Genomic DNA, 11,861 nt, shown 5'->3' on the forward strand with positions numbered 1-11,861 from the left:
CCTAGCGCTGGAGTTCTGCCGTTCTCATTGATCGGTAAACTTGGTCCTGACTGGCTGTTGTCGCTGATCTTCTGGGGGAGGGGCCTGTTGCCGTGGTTCCCAAATGTCTTTGCCGGGGGCAGAATTGCCCGCCCTTGTCCCCTCCCGGCTAAGTAATCTGCTCGGGTTTGCTCTCCGGAGCTTTTGTTCCCTGCGAGCTTTCCGTATAGCTTTGGAGGTGGAGAGTGAAAATGGCGGCCTCCCAATCTCCGCCCTGGAGGAGCCGAGAACTCGGGGCCCTGCTCCTCTGTGAACCCCCAGAGAAAAGCCGTCTGTCACTCCTGTCTCCCTGGTCTCCGGCCGCACTCTGTGCTCACCCGGCCTATGACCGCGCGTTTCTATCTCTGGCACCCGACCCCGTGTGGAGTCTCCAAACCCAGCAGATCTCTGTGGTGCACTCCCACGCGGCTCCTCCCGGGGGAGGAAAGTGAGTCTTCCTGGATCTGCCGCTTGTTGGGTCCCTGCTGGAGGAGCAGTGGCCCGACTGTGCCGTGGATCACGGTTTATGGCAACCCCGAGCTGAGAGCCCGCGCCTGGGCTCTGCCTCTGCAGTCGGCTTCCCTGCTCTGTTACCTGGGAGCTCTGCCACACTCAGGCACCCCCGGTCTTTCTGTGACCCCGAGGGTCCTGAGACCACACTGTCCCGGAGGGTTCCACCCCCCGCTTAGCCACCAGAGTGATGTCCCTCAGCGGAGCAGACTTTTAAAAGTTCCGATTTTGTGCTCCGTGGTTCTATCACTTGCCAGAAGCGGCCGACGGAGGCCCCTCCCCTGCCGTCTGTCCTCCTGAATATCGCCTCAGATTCACTTCTCCGCACATCCTACCTTCCAGAAAGTGATCACTTTTCTGATGAGAGAGTTGTTGCTATTCTTTTCTTTGATCTCCTGTTGTGTTTGTAGGTGTTCAGAGTGGTTTGATCCCTATCCAGCTGAATTCCTGAGGGGAGACGAAATCCAGGTCTCCTACTCCTCTGCCATCTTGCTCTGCCCCCTGCCATTATACTAAACCTAAATGGGTTAAATTCTACCATTAAAAGACATTCTGTCAAATTCATTTTAAAAATAAAACTGGAATATGTAGCAATAAAAGTGAAAATCAGGTTGATCAAATCAAAAATAAAACAGACAAAACAAACAAAATGTCTTAATGTAAAGATGGAAAGATCGGAATTTACTGCATCTGCCATTATACTAAAGTGATTGTATTAAATTCAGTGGTAAAACAACATTCTGTCAGATTGACTTGAAAAGTGAAACCAGAATAAAGATTAACGGGAGTGAATAGCAGCTTGATCAAATTAAAAAGAGAAAATAACAAATGAAAATAAATAATAGACATAAAAATGGATAGAAAAGAATCAAATATATCAACATCAGCAACTACACTAAATATGATGAACTGAATTTTGCCATTAAAAGATACAGTCTGACTTATTAAAAAAAACCAGCAATACACTATTTACCAAAAATATTAAAGCAAAATAATAAAGGTATGAAATTAAAGAATAAACAAAGAGATAAAACAAATATAAACTAAAAATGAAAAGAAGTAGCAATATAACTGCAAGATAGGGCTGAAATGTGTAAACGTGGTAAGGAGAGACATTATAATGTTAAAAGGTACAGGTTATGAAAAAGGTAGACTCAAGGTAAATCTGTTTGCACCAAGCAATATAAAAGCTTAAATATGAAGGAAAAACCTTTAGAAACAGAAGGAGTGCTTGTTAAACATATCACAACAGAGGAACACATCAATATATCATTTTCAGAATTTAGAGGTTCTGTAGAAGATTCCATAGAAATAAAAATGTAATGCCTTTAGGGCTTGCAAAAACAGTCAGTAAAGTGAATTTACTTTTCTTTCTCTCTCTCTTTTTTTTTTTTTTTACAGTCTTGAGGTCTTTTATTTTCTTTACATTATCATGCCATGAATTCATAGGGAATGGGTTCCAGCAGTTCAGGCTCCTTTCCATTGGTTCTCACAATGTGTGCTTCTCTGTGGGGCAGGCTGGTGCTTCAGTTGAACCCAAGTACCTTTCTCTTTGGCTTCCTTCTTTTTCTGATCGTTTTCCTTCACACGCTTCAAAAAGCTATCTCGGCTCTTTGAGCGTTTAATATGCTCAATGCGGACATTAATTCTCTTGGGAAGAATCTTGCCCTTAACTTGTTTGTTTACAACAATGCCAACAGCATGCTGAGTAACATTGTAGACTCTTCCAGTTCTGCCATAGTAACATTTGTGGGGCATTCCTTTTTGAACAGTGTCCATTCCCCTGATGTCCACAATATCACCTTTCTTTTAGATTCGCATGTATGTGGCCAAAGGAACAACTCCATGTTTTCTAAAAGGCCTAGAGAACATATAGCAGGTACCTCTCCTCTTTCCCTTTGTGTTGGTCATTTTGGCGAATTACAGGAAGATGGCGGTTCCGGCTGAACAAAAGGCCTGAATTTACTTATTATTAATTAATAAGAACTGAATTATTTATTATTTATAGGCATAGAATCTTATTGTCTCTTAAAAGGAATCAGCTCAACAGACTTTAAAAGTAGAAATTTTATAGGCTTTGTTTTTTTAACACAATCCAATAAAATTAGAAATAAGTAATATAAAGGTGACTACAAATACCTTAACAACTTGGAAATTAAGAAGTACATTTCAATATGACTCTTGGTTCAAGGAGGAAATTAAAACTGAACTTACAAACTACCTAGAAAGTAAAAAGAAGTCAAATCCTTCATAGTAAAATCTTTCAGATACAAAAAAGTTATTATCTGAAAAACACAGTTTTAAATATCCCATTTTTAAAGAAAAAAGAAATAATAAAGGAACTTAGTTTTAAAGAAATTATGATAAAACCATTAACAAGCTAAAAGAATAAGGGAGAAAGGAATTTTTAAACAAAAGTTAGCCTAAAGTTACAAAAATATGAAATAATTCTCTCAAAAGTGTTGAAAGGATGATCCTGGTGCTTTTTTTGCAGGGAAGGTTTGTTTTGGAAAACTGATTTTGAAAAAATGCCCTTTGGGTATAGCTAAGAAAAAGGAGAGGGAGCAAAAATATATATAAGAATAGAAATAAAAAAGAGATGTAATTATCATTACTGCGAGAGATTAAAAGAATAATAAGCAAATGTTATTACAACTCTCTGGCAGCAAATTTGAAAACCTAGAGGAAATATTTCTAGGGAAATTGGTTATTGGATTTGGTGAAAAATAGACCCTTACCACCCAAACATAAAATCAGTCAACATCATACACACACCTCAAATTTAATATATTTAGAAGAAAATAATGAAAGAGTATTTTTACCACTTTGGGGGTAGAAAAAGATTTCTTTAACATGACAAAAATAGCAAACTTTAAAGAAAATGACTTATAAACTGAGTTATAATAAAATTTATAATTTTGGTTTCTCAAAGGATATGAAAAAGCATGCATATACAGGCCACAGATTGGGAGAGAGATTTGTGTTAATCATAAAGGATTAAGATCCACAATAAAGAGAGCCTAAAAATCAGTAAAGATTTATATAAATGACACAGAGAATCTAGAAGCAAATTGTGTGATCAAATTACAGAAGAAGTAACCTCTAGTGGCTAACAAACATATGAAAAATGCTTGACCTCATTAGTACTTAGGGAAGCGTTAATGAAAACTGCTATGAAATATCATTTCACACTCATCAAATTTTCCATAATATATAAAAATTTAACCATAACAAGTGTTTGTGAAAATGTGAAGCAAGAGAAACTCTTAGGTGGGAGTGCATATTGATAAACTATGTCATTTAGTAATTAAGCAATTTGTACAAACCCTAAATTCTATTAGTTGTATTGCTAGGTATATAATTTTGAAAATTTCTTAAACATACTCAGAAGGAGATGAACACAAGAATGATCATCGCAACATTGCTTATAATTACAGAAATTTGGAAACAATCAAGTGTTTCTTAAAAAGAAAAGGGTCGGAGTATGCTAAATTATACTATATTGCAGATAAAATTAATAAATTAGAACTACATAGTTAAAAATTGATGAATTGTCAAAAGCATAGCCGAGTGCAAAAAACTGAAGTTCAAGGAAAAGATATATGTAGTATTAATACATTTATACAAAATTTTATAGTATGAAAAACAATGCTTTACATAGCCTAAGAATAGATGTAATGATGAAAATATAAGGAAATGCATAGAAATGATACATACCAAATATAGGATAATGGTTAATTCTGGGAGTGAGGAAGGAAGATGTGATTGGAGAGAAGTACACCTCAGGCTTTAACTATATTGTTTGTATTTTATTTTTTAAGGTAGATGGTATGAATTTTTACTTTATTTTTGTACATATATATGTGTTTGAAATATTTCATAATACAATTTTAAAAGACAAATTTTACCATATACATTTTTAATTGCTTTATATACAAGGCAGAGATAACAAAGTCAATAAACTAGCAGTAGATTTTTTTTTATTATGTTAATCACCATACAGTACATCATTAGTTTTTGATGTAGTGTTCCATGATTCATTGTTTGCATATAACACCCAGTGCTCCATGCAGAACGTGTCCTGTTTAATACCCATCACCAGGCTATCCCGTCCTCTCACCTCCCTCCCCTCTAGAACCCTCAGTTTGTTTTTCAGAGTCCATAGTCTCTCATGGTTTGTCTCCCCCTCCGATTTCCTCCCCTTCATTCTTCCCTTCCTGCTATCTTCTTCTTCTTCTTTTTTTTTTTTAACATATAATGTATTATTTGCTTCAGAGGTACAGATCTGTGATTCAACAGTCTTCCACATTTCACAGCGCTGACCATAGCACATACCCTCCCCAATGTCTATCACCCAGCCACCCCATCCCTCCCACCCCCCACCACTCCAGCAACCTTCAGTTTGTTTCCTGAGATTAAGAATTCCTCGTATCAGTGAGGTCATATGATACATGTCTTTCTCTGATTGACTTATTTCACTCAGCATAACACCCTCCAGTTCCATCCACGTCGTTGCAAATGGCAAGATTTCATTTTTTTGATGGCCAAATAGCAGTAGATTTATAAAATATATTTGCAACACAGATGACAAGGGACTAACACATATTATATATAAAGAGCCCTTACAAATTGACAATGAAAAGAAAAATGACCCAACAGAAAATTGGACAACAATAAATGAATAATCAATTAAGGAAAAGCAATTCATCTAACTAACAAACATAAGAAAAGATGATCATACTCAAAATAGGTCAGGGAAATGTGCATTAAATAATAATTAAGTGTTGCTTTATTGTTATCAGATTGGAAAAAATTAAACAGAATAATGTCATTTGCTGGCAGGCATGTAGCAAAAAGAGTAGTTTTGTGTATTACTGGTGGAACTATTAATTATTATAGTCTTTTTAGAAAGCAATTTGACAATATTGGAAGGGTGAAGCCAAGAAAAATCTTATAAAAGAAAAAAATTATCTGCATATATGTGTTACACAAAAATTTATATATATATTATGCATCTATATATCTATTTGTATATATGTCTATTATATATACAAATGTTATATATTATATATACAGATATATATATGTACACACATCATAAAACAGGCATGATATAATTACAACAACAAACCAATGGTAGCACAACCATACAACAATGAAACAAAATAAATTCCAGCTTCAGTACATATTTCCTCGTTGATTTTGGATAACCTCTCTGAGCCTCATTGTCCCTAGCTGAAAGTTAGGATGGCAGTTGCTCTTCCGCAGGATTATTGGGTAAGGCAGTTTAAGCTAATCTATGCACTGACTAAATGAACAAAACAAACCCTAGAATCTTAGTGGCTTAACAACATAGGTTTTTACCTTGTTCACAATTCATACCCTGCATTGGTTGGCAGAAGGCTCTGCATATCACAGTTACTTTGGATCCAGGATGACTGAGGATCCTTTTACAAGGGGTGTTTCAACTGTCCATTGTGGCTGGGAAAGAGTGCTTGGAAGGGGATTATTGACTGGTCATCTCATGCCAGCATTTAAATGCTTTGACTCAGAAGTGACATATTTTCTCCTATAACCCATTGGCCAGAACTAGTCATGCATAAAAAGACACAGAAGTGTAAATACTCTCTTGGGGTTTAACCAAAAGGACAATTAGATGAGGATGAGGCTTGGAAGTCTCTACCAAAGTTTTCATGAGAATTAAATGCTCAGTAATTTTTAGTTCCTTATTACCCTTTGTTTTTAGGTTTTAATTATTGCATTGTCTGTATAATCGCATCTTCCTTTTATCATCACATGAATCCAATCCTGTGTTTTGCCAGAAATGATTTTTTACAAGATAGCTTTGATGATGTCATACCATTGTACTAAACATTTTAGTGAGTCCCAATCCTAACTGAGAAAGTTTCTACTACTTTGTGTGATATTCTAGACATTTCATAGTCTAATACTTAGGTAAATGTAGGGAATGCTATTTGTGGCTACCTCAAATCTCTTGGTATACACTGCACTTGTTAATAATTGATAGTGTGAATTCTGCCCTCCTAAAATGCAATCCCTAACAGCCTATACCTCCCAGTGTCCTTTCCAACCAGTGTAAAGGCACACCCAACTGGGTTTCTGATTCTGATCACATATACTATGGATTCTGTGGATAGCAACTCAGAATCTTGATGAATGAGGTGCATTTTTGGCATTATTTCTTCACATTTTTCTTTGTCTTGTGTTGAGAGAGGGTGATTACCAGTTTTATTCAAAAGAAAGTCATATGAAAAACAAGCTCGCTTATTTGACCTCCTTTGGGAGATTGAAGGAGAGATCATAAGATTAAGGATTTCAGGGCGCCTGGGTGGCTCAGTCGTTAAGCATCTGCCTTCGGCTCAGGTCATGATCCCAGGGTCCTGGGATCGAGTCCCACATCGGGCTCCCTGCTCGGCGGGAAGCCTGCTTCTCCCTCTCCCACTCCCCCTGCTTGTGTTCCTGCTCTCGCTGTCTCTTTCTCTGTCAAATAAATAAATAAAAAAATATTAAAAAAAAAAAGATTAAGGATTTCATTTTACATGATTGAGAGTTCAGCAGGTCTTTCAGATTCCAGTTTTAAGATTATTCAGTAATTTTTTGAATAAACATTACTGGAGCAATTGGGTGTGTAAAAGTGTAATGACTGGAAAAACATCATTGCAACAGATGTTCTGAATGCTAAGGAAGATAGATCAACCTGACTGTGGTTTGGGGTCTGGCGTCTGGATTGCACGTCCAGGGGATTTAGGCACATGAGTGAGCTCAGACTGTGGATGATGGAAGAACATGAAGGGACAAGTCACCTGATGGAGGAAAACTGTGTCAATCTTGAGCAAAATCCCTGCACTCGTGGATATGATTCAGTTCTTGTGGCAAATGTCCATAAAACTGAAGTTGGTGTGCAAATTAGGATGAACACTGAATAGAGACCACGTGCACAGAGGTGAACCAGAAATTGAGGAACCATTGGTGGAAACAGAGCAGAAATTTACTGAAAAAGAGAGCACGGTATCAGACAGTATAGGTTGTGAAATGAGATATTTTACTCAAGTTTGACTCAAGCTGGAAGGCTCTAACTACATCTGCGTTACAGCGTTGGCTTTAAGGACATCACAGTAGATTATGGAAACAGATGGTAAGCAATTTACAGCATGGTGTAAGTGCTGTAGTTGAGGGAAGGGCAAAGTGCTTTCGAAGTAGAAAGGAGGGAGTGGGGAAGCCAGGGAAGATCTCTCTTAGGTGGTGACGTGAGTTCGTTCTGAAGGGATTGGGGATATGGAAAAGGGAAGATGAGTTTTGCAAGAGAAATTGAGTCACGTGCTTATTCTTGGGGAAATTTAATTGTCCATCATATTTGGAGAGTGAGTTGTCAAAGGTACATAATAAATCTTTATGGAAAATTGAAAACTATTTTGAGCAGGTAAGGAGCTACCTTTTCTTTATGGAACTTATAACCTGGATAATGGAAAAAATGAGGAATGATATAAAATGTGTATAACTATCTACAAATAAAATTTAAAGTACACTGCAAGGGAAAAAGGAGGGTTGAAAAATAGAATTACTATTTTTATATTACCAAGAGTACAGTTTCTAATTTCTGGGCTTTTCTTACAGTATCTTTTGAGCACTGGGCCTTTTCTGACTTCTTGACTTTTCCTCTGTGGATAGAACATTTTCCTTCTGTCTTTCTTATCTGTGAGAATATCTGAAGCTCGAAGGCCTGGAAGGGAATGATTAATGCTTTTGTTGTTCTTTCTGGCTAGACTAGTTTGAATTTGCCTTTTGGAGCTGCGGAATACAGTCTCTGACCTTTTCTAAATTTTAGTATCTTCCTATGAAAAGAAATTCTTTCATCTGTGTGTGTCTCAAGAATCATCTTTTCCACCCTCAATTTTAAATTTCAGCTTTAAAAATATTCTAAAGTGTAGTCTAACACATAAACCCAAGGTCTCCATCATATACTATAGGTTCAAGGTCAGTACTTTTCAAATTTTAATGGGCACATGGATTGCCTGATAAAACAGATTGAGTTTCAGTAGATCTGAAGTGAGACTTCAGATTCTGTATTTCTTAAGTTTTCTGGTAAGGTGGCTGCTGCTGGTCTGTGAGCCACACCTACTGCAAGGTATTAGGTAACTCTGTGGGTGAAATAGGCCAGACCCAGAGGCTGGGACATGCCTTGAGATTTTAGGGCAGAATTCTTGTTCCTCAATTTTCCCTCTATTCAGGATAAACTCTGAAATCAAACAATTTTTCAAAATTCCCTTTGCTAAAGGCAGAGAGGAAGTTCTTCATTTTAGAATCTCTGTTTTTCGTATTCAGTTACCCGATCACTGAAGTTTGGTCACTCCAAGCAAGACTTATGTAAGAAAGAGAACTATCCCTTCATTCATTGCACAGATTCCAACCCTAATACGTTATATGAGAATGTGGTATGTTGATAGAGATGGTAGACATTTTTATGAGGGAGAAGGGAAATCAGCTTGTCCCCATGACTGCCATTAAGTGGAAAAATTTTTCTTGGAGTATCTTTTTCCATATACTTGTTGGTACTCACCAAATTTTTATGCTCATTTGTGTAGGGGGGTATTCCTCTATGTTAAGCATCAAATGGAAAAATACCCACAGTTATATGGATTCTCAATGCCACTCATCCAGTAGGCCATGTAAGTATTTATTGGATCCCAATTATATTCCAGGCAACATGATAAGCAACTGATACAATGGTGAGCAAAACAGATTCTACTCACTGGGTCCTTAACAGTCCAGTTAGTGAGACAAAACTTTAAAAATCTTAGCATAAACATTTAACTACAATTGTGGTCAGTTCTTTATTTTCTCTCCTCTTATATTTATTACAATAAGCCATTAAGTGGGTTCCTTGTTGATAATAAGAAAAAGAAGTCTCTTTAGAAAGCTAACACAACTACTGTAACTCAATCTGACTCACTAAATCTTTTTGAAAATGAGCTCTATGATCATTGAGCCTTGGGTTTTCCTTTCACGAAACATTGCCTCAGACAGAATAGACGGGGCTTTGCAGATAATCTGACCAAGACAACATCAATAGCTCTAAGGTGCATTCCCCATCTTTTATTTACAGCCCAGGTCTATTCTTTTGTCAGCTTGTGCTTTGTGCATTTGACAAACCCTTTCCAGATGCCCCTTCAGAGCTTCCCCCTAAGTAGAGGTGGCTGGTCCACCTGTTGCTCTGCCCTTAGTTACTACTGACTTCATTTGTATGTTGCATCTTCTTAATATATACTGCAGAGGGGGCCCTGGACAGAGATGGTGCCCTCACAGTTAAGTCTTGGCTGAACTGTGCTCCATAGGCTATTTATCCTTGACCAAATTCTTGTTTAAGGTTTCAAAAATGTAAAAGAGTTCTTTTTAGCTTGTCTGTTTTTCTCAGTGTCCACCCTGTCTTCACTGAACTCATTCTTTTTTGTATCTACTAAACCTAATACATTTAAATTTCCCGATCAGAATTTCCCATAACATCTTCCTATGAATCCTATTCCCCCACTTACCAAAAGTTCAATGTGCTTTGAGAGTAACATTTCAATGGAGACTTGATACATGACATAGGTGGCCAAGGCAATGGTAGGAAAAGGAAGGTGACCGCATTCCTGAGATATTTCTCCTGAGATAGAGTGAATGTTCCATTGAAGAACTCAAAAAAGGTGAGTGTGTCTGGAACACAGAGAACGAGGGCATTTGGGTTGAGATGAGCTGGAGGGGTCAGTAAGTTCATGAGGTGTCATTAAGAATTTTAAATTTTGTACCATAAACAAAGGGAAGACATTGAAGGGCTTTAAGCAGTGATATAAGGGGATTGCATGGGATATTTTTATGTGTATGCATTGTTGTGCAGTGTAGTGACAAATTGGATTTGCATTTCGGAATTGGAAAAAGCTGAAGTTTTCTGAGACGAAGAGCAGATTAAGGCCTATGGCTGTTTTATCACCACTGTGATCGTTTTAACATTGTCTAATCACAGACAGGATTTTCTGTAGCCTAATCTTAGAGAGGCCCCCCAAATACTCATCTGATCTTATTGAAGCCTTTCTGAAGAGGAATTGCACTAAGACTCAAGACCCTTACATCACATAGTCTTTACTAAGGGGTAGTTTCAATCAGACAAGATGAGAAGTCAATTAAAGTGATAGCAGGAACGAAGTCAGAGAAAAGAAGGGGGCTCCATCCACTTCACAAATATTAATGAGAACTGGCTGATCTACCCCCTTATTTGAAAAATTACATGAAAGGAAGATCATAATTTCCCAGAAGCACTCATTAAGCATCCACCATGTGCAAAGCACACACATTATATGGCTTGGCATCACAGAGCATTTACATTTAGTTCACTGTAGTTTGGTGGATGGGACACATAAAAAGAAACCCATTACTTAGAATTTGCTGTATGGTGATGGTGGAGAGAGTGTCCATTTGTTGTTCCATCTCATGATTTATGGCTATTGGGTCTTGGCTATGTCCCAGAATCGAGACTAAGTGGTTGGCCCTTGATGATGTCCTTCATTTTTCATTCAAGTCACCTTATCCATTGGATTGCAAACCATAAATCTACTTCCTACTATAGGGATATATATATCAGTTATACATTATATTCATGGATTTGTTTCTTTTCTAAAATCAACCCTATACCTTTTGTATTTTGTAAGGCAAAAAAGGAGATTTTATTTTAGCCTGACATGCTTTCTGTGCTTGTATCCTGAGGAATCAATTACTTTCTTACTAATACTCATTTATTAGATAAGCTGGTATAGGTCATAAGGTTTCTTGAAGAGCTCTCCCTCATTACCAGTGCTCTGATTGGGTCAGCAAGAAAGAACCCTATAGTTGTGGCTTATGCCCTTCAGATGCCCAAGGGATATATGGTTAGGAAAAAGGTTCTAAATATCAAAGATAATCTTGAATGCCTTTTCAACTACTTTCTGATTACATAATGCTAAGCAGCCAGTAAAATTGCCACATTAAAAACAGAAAGGAGAGAAAAAAATTGCTATCTTTCTGAGACCACTATGCAAATAGCCTTATTGATCCCTGATTTCAAGGAGGATAAGGCCTGGTTTATTTCTAAGGATGAAGACTATGCACTTTCAGTTAAGGCTGTCAGAGACAGCCTCTCCAAGACTGCAGCTGAGGAATGAAGAGTCTACTACCATAGTACTTTTGTCCCACGAGTTCAGCATTACCGTGGGGGTTTATGAAGTCAGGCAAGTGAAGCCTGGGAATGATAAAATCAACAAGACACACTCATGCACATGTATGTGCACTCATGGCATTTGTCA

The 11,861-nt window shown here is 37.6% G+C and overlaps 1 pseudogene; it reads right to left on the reverse strand.

Moving 5' to 3' along the window:
* Window positions 1-1,924: 1,924 nt before the first annotated feature.
* Window positions 1,925-2,439, reverse strand: LOC118017737 (annotated as a pseudogene).
* Between the last annotated feature and the right edge of the window lie 9,422 nt (window positions 2,440-11,861).

The sequence above is a fragment of the Mirounga leonina genome, unplaced genomic scaffold (genome assembly GCF_011800145.1).
Source record: "Mirounga leonina isolate KUSES-001 unplaced genomic scaffold, KU_Mleo_1.0 Mir_106, whole genome shotgun sequence".
Taxonomy (NCBI): Eukaryota; Metazoa; Chordata; class Mammalia; order Carnivora; family Phocidae; genus Mirounga; species Mirounga leonina.